Source organism: Sesamum indicum, linkage group LG2, assembly GCF_000512975.1.
Source record: "Sesamum indicum cultivar Zhongzhi No. 13 linkage group LG2, S_indicum_v1.0, whole genome shotgun sequence".
Classification (NCBI taxonomy): Eukaryota; Viridiplantae; Streptophyta; class Magnoliopsida; order Lamiales; family Pedaliaceae; genus Sesamum; species Sesamum indicum.
Window position 1 is genome coordinate 10,519,411 of NC_026146.1, and position 6,000 is coordinate 10,525,410.

Here is a 6,000-nt window from a genome sequence, read left to right on the forward strand (position 1 = left end):
ACAAGTAACTAGGGGTGTTCAAAATTTAATTTATCTACCGGCCGAATTGAATTTTTGGTTCGTACCAAAAATTAAATCGATTTTTGATTATTTTTTCAGTTTGATTTTTATTGTTTTTCTAAAGAAAAAATAGTTATTTCGATTGATACAGTTCTTCGAATAACTATTTTTTTATATATATTTTTCATATTTTATAATAATATTATATATCTAGCCTCAGTGACCTCACGTTTCACCTTACTCTTTCAAAAATCCAATCTTAAACTATCACAATTGATAAAATTAAAAAAACTATTATATAATTAGTTTTAGGTAAAATTACATATTTTTGGTCCCATAAGTTGGAGGGATTGCCATATTTAATCCCACGTTTTATGAAATTACGCATTTAATTTCACGCTTCCCTCCAAAGAGTCCCACTAATGACACACGCACGTCACATGCGTGTGAGTTAGTTTTTTGACGGAAAATGTTATATGGGACCAAATGTGTCAAAAATGCCCAATTTTGGGACTAAATTTGTAATTTCATAAAGCGTAGGATTAAATGTGTTGACCTCCCCAGCCTATGGCACCAAAAGTGTAATTGTTCCTATGTATAACAGTAAATTAAGATATTGTACCATATATTTAATATTTTTTTTACAATTTTATTTATTTATAATTGTATAATTTTATTAAGTTTGTTGAAAACTCGAGTTTCGACTCGAGCTCAAGCTCATATATATGGTTTGAGCTCGAGAGCCAACTCAAAATGATCAAGCTCGACTTGTGCTCGTTTACACCCTTAGATTACCTTGCACGTAAATTGGTTTAATGGAACTATTTTACGAATCAGTCACCAGTCGATTTATGCACATATCTTGTTAATATCTATATCCCAATACAGTAGTTCATATTTTAAGAATTCTATTAGCACAAAACTCTTCTAAAATGTTTTCCACAACTGGGATTCTGATTCTATTCATGTCTGACATAATAAGAGTCCTTATCAAATTATAAGTGCTGAAATCTTACGATTATCTAACAAATTCCTCTATAAATAACAGTATATACATAGCATGCATTATCACTTATTCTAACTCAAACTTGGTCGATATATGTTGAGGCATGGGAGTCAGCACGCGTACTGCAATGTTCTGGTTGACGGCCACAATCACCCTCACCATCATCATCATCATCACCAGATTTCTCCAATTCTCCCCAGCGTCCATCGCCACATCTGCAGGCGGCGATGAAAGCGATGACCCCTACGTGAACACGGTGTTATGGTGTCTGAGGCGGACATAATGCCGTTCCCACGGGGCCCCTTCTCTTCGGAGGAGGAACGTTCCACGGCCTGGTACTGCAGAGACATCTTTCGCGCCATGGGGTATGCATATGACTCTAGTGGCATACTACCAAGCGACTATCTCGAAGCCCTTCGATTGCTGTACGGCAAGAACCAAGCTGCCGTGGATGACCATATTCGCCGCCTCTCCTTGCAGCAGCAACGCCGGAATGAAACTTTCACGCGGCGTTATGACTCTTAGGGGACGGTCTAGATTGAGATATTCCTCAGTGATGAATTTCATAGATATGAAACTATGTTCTTTAAACCTTATTAGAATACAAGTCATCATCATATGTGACGGCAATATGGTATATATTTCATATTTTAATGACAATATTATTATATTTAGTTATAATGCAAATTTATTTATACAAAAAACATTATTAAATTCTTTGCTGAATTTATTACTCAACTTATTAAAAATAATAATAGAATATTATTATATTTTATCAGTTTTAGATATTGTATATATTTACTTTCAATTAATATGTTTTCAGCGAAATCAAAATATTAGTATTAAAATACATTAAGTAAAAGATCTTATCCTATTACCATGTGATATAATTTTTTTTTAAATGGTTTCAGCAATTAAGAATAAAAAAAGCATGAGTAACACCTTTTATTTCCTCCATAAAAAATATTTAAAAATATATTATATTTGTAACGATATTTATAATGGTCTTTCGGATATGTTTTACTAGAACATAACAAGTCAAATAATTTTTTTTATAATCAAATTATCCTCATATGTTTTCATCCGTTAATACATGTGAGGATGTATATTTTCACCTTTATAAGGGTAGTTAGTCAATAACAAATTGGAAAAAAGTATTATTTTAGTCCGATAACTATGTCCATTTTTATTTAGGTCTATTAACTTATGAAATTGTTTACTTTTAGTTCTTTGGCTGATTTTCGGACAATTTTACCCCTATGTGCATATGAACTAAAACTGTCTTTCAAAAGTTGCATAGGGGTAAAATTGTCCTAAAATCTGCCAGAGGACTAAAAGTAAGTGATTTCAGTAAGTTACTAGACCTAAATAAAAATGGACATAATTATCGGACTAAAATTAAAATTAGGCATACTTAGAAAATTAAAATAATATTTTTCCCTAACAAATTGTTTGACATGCAATAAGTCAGTTTTAAGTCAATCAAGGGTAAATATTAATTTTCATTAAGTTTTTTTGTTAATATCAACAAATTTAGTGATTTTCAACAAAATAGGGACTTATTTGTTAGACAAAAGCAAACCTTATGATTTAATGAATTTATAATTAGGGGTGGTAGATATAATTTCTCATACTACAAAGAATTTATGTATAATTACACTAAATTTCAGGAGAGAATAGCGTATTATTCCAAAGAATTATTGCGCTGTCTATTGTAAATTGCAAACAAATGATAATATAACTCATGGTAACATGAAATTTTATTTACGTTAAAACTCTACTTAATTAATTGATATATTATGTTTTGAAGTGAACTAATTAAGAAGCTAAAATGGAATCACTTGCTAATAAATGAATTATATGTTTTTTTCCTTTTTAAAGAAAATTGTATCACAAAAATAAGATTTACCTAAAGAAGATTTAAATAAGAGATTTTATTCTTATTTTTATTTTTGGATCTTTTACCTCTTGCAACTACTCTGCATGAATTAAGGGATACACATAAATTCTTGAACAGATTAAGGGATTAAATAAATTATTTTAGAAATAAGAAATATAAAAGTAGCTAATAATTTTTTTTGTTGCAATTAAATAATTCAAAATTCTTAGAATCGAGAATTTGGTCAGAATTAAATCAATTTAATCAAAAATCGTTTTGCAATATAGATATATTGGTATAGGTATCGATGAGAGTCCTTATCAAATTACAAGTCTTGCAATGGTACGATTGTCTAACAAATTCCTCTATAAATAACAGTGCAGTACATATCACTTATTCTAACTCAAAGAACGTCCCTCTACATTCAGGCATGGGAACCAGCACGCGGGCTGCAACATTCTGGTTGATGGCCGCAATCACCGTCACCATCATAGTCGTGGTCATTGGATTTCTCCCATTTTCCCCACCGTGGACATCTGCAGGCGGCGATGGAGATGGCGATAAAAACAATTATAATAAACCCCATGAAGGGATGGTGAAGCTATGGATGTGGTGTCTGAAGCAGAAAAGTCTATTTCCATACCCACGGGGCCCTTTTTCATCACGAGGGGAAGAATCGAATGCGGTGTTGTGCAAAGACATGTTTCGTCTGATGGGGTATGCATATGAGTGGACTGGCAAACTACCAATCGACTATGTCGAAGCCCTTAAACTCTATTATAGGAACAATCAAACTGCCATTGATATGAGGGTTTGTAGCCTCTCCTTGCAGCGTTGCCCCAACGAAACTTTACGCCTTGTCTGGCATTTTGACGACGCTCGTTGAACTTTTGTGATTTCTTTTTTTCTTTTTTTATATATATAAAAAAAAGTTGTTTCATTATTTGTTTAGAGTAAGAGGAATACATGTAATTCCAATATATGAAGGCACACACTTCTTGATATTTCTCCATAATGCTTATAATTTTAGTATTCTCACGATGCTTTGTAATTATATATAGTATAATTATGTAACAATAATTTTTGGTGGTCTACAAGTACGGCCGCTATGTAAACATGTGTAAATAGTCTTTTGTAAGATTAGAAAAGAGATTACATATCTTATTTTTTTTAATATAATATTAGAGAGTGATAGGATATATAATAAACTTAAATTTTTTTTAAGTTTATAATATATTAATTAATCATTAACTTGGTTTTTTCTATGATGATGAAAGTATAATAGAGATAATAAATCATGCGTGCAGAGAATATCCAAATGATAAAGATTAGGTAATTCGATCAAACTTCAAAATAAAATAAACGCCATGTATACGTGCACTTGATGAGTATATTTACTTTACAATATTTGTTTCTTGATTTTTTCTGATCAATTTTGTTTATAAATTATATTTTTCAGGCATACTCATTATATATTTGTGATCACTCAACAAAAATAATGTTGAGAGTTTTCAAATTTTCATTAATTTATATATACTTATGTATAAAAGTATGAATTGACAAATATTTGTACTCCATTGTAAAAGAACAATTGCACCCTTTATTACTTATATTGTAGGATATTAGATTAATCCTAAATATTCTAAATATGCTTCACATAAAATTGATTATCAATTACTAGTTAAGATTACAAAAATATGAACCCATATGTGTTTGTTCCCATTGTGGAGGTAAAGTAATAAAGAATGTGATTGAAATGATTAAAGTGGGATCGAAGAAAATAATAAAAAAATTTAAATCCGGCCTTATAGCCATGACCTTCGGTCATGGGGGATCGAAGAAAATAATAAAAAAATTTAAATCCGGCCATGAGGCGGTAGGAAGAACCGACCATGTAGGCGGAATGCAAGAAAGAATATTTTTTATTACAATAAATATAAAGAGAAACGAGTACCATAAGGAAAGGCTGAGTTGGGAACCTTTTACATAGGTTTAAACTAATAGGTATGAATTTTGGTCAGAAAATACCACACTAAAGCCCCAAATCAACGCCAAAAATTGGCAAAACCCGGGTACGATGGCAAGGCCGACCTCATTCATACTCATAATTTAAACCGACGACCCAGAGAGCCTTATCATTAAGTTCTCTCAGTTTCTCCTTATGTTTATTAGTAATGAAAAATACTCTTTTTTTTTTATATATATATATATATACATATAGCCATGCTATCTCTGTTATACTTGGATAATTCAGCAGCAGCAACTTAGCCTTGCATTAGGCTAACAAAAACAGAAACAGGAATGGAAATAACGAATGCAAAAATTTAAATAAGAAAACTTACAGGTGGCTTCTTCTTATGCCAAATAGAAAGTTTTTATAACTAAGGGAAAGGAAAGAAATTACAAGTGGAAAATGCCTCAGCTTCAGCACATGAAGGCTTCCGAGGGCTTACAGAAAAAGGGGGGAGAAGGTTCTATTTATAACCAGTGGGTTCGGACTTGAAATCAATTCTTCACGTCCGCATGGCCTCCATCTGCCAAGTGTCCTCTCATTTTCGCCAAGTGTCCTCTCATTTTCGACACGTGTCATTCGGTCAATTTTTGTTGACTTGCCATGCTGTCAGTTCATTTCTTCATGAGTCTGGAGAAGCTACTTCCTTCCGACTCTGATCCCGACTGCTTGTGATCTTCTTTGTCTTCAGATGATTCTGAAATGTCCATTTTTGATTTTCCTTTAAGTGTCTCCTGGATTCCTTTAAAAAGATTGTCAAGGAATTCTTCTTGAGAAGATTCTTCAAATGGATTTTGAGCTTCCCCAGCGAGACAAGAAAATTTATTTTCCCCATTTTTGCTTGAGGTCTCCATGGGAGAAGCAATTCCCGAAAGATTCTTTTTCAAATCATTTTCCATTTGTTTGAGGTATTCCTCAATCATCTGATTTTTAGTGATTACCCCCTTCTTATTCAGAATTCTCTGGGAGATATGCTCAAAAGGATTAGGAGCCTGATTCTCTTCCTTTTCTGCAAGAACTTTATTCAGTAATTTTATCAGGAAATTTATCAGCGAATTCAATACTTCTATTGATGGGTATAATCTCTCCCTTTTTGATGGCCAA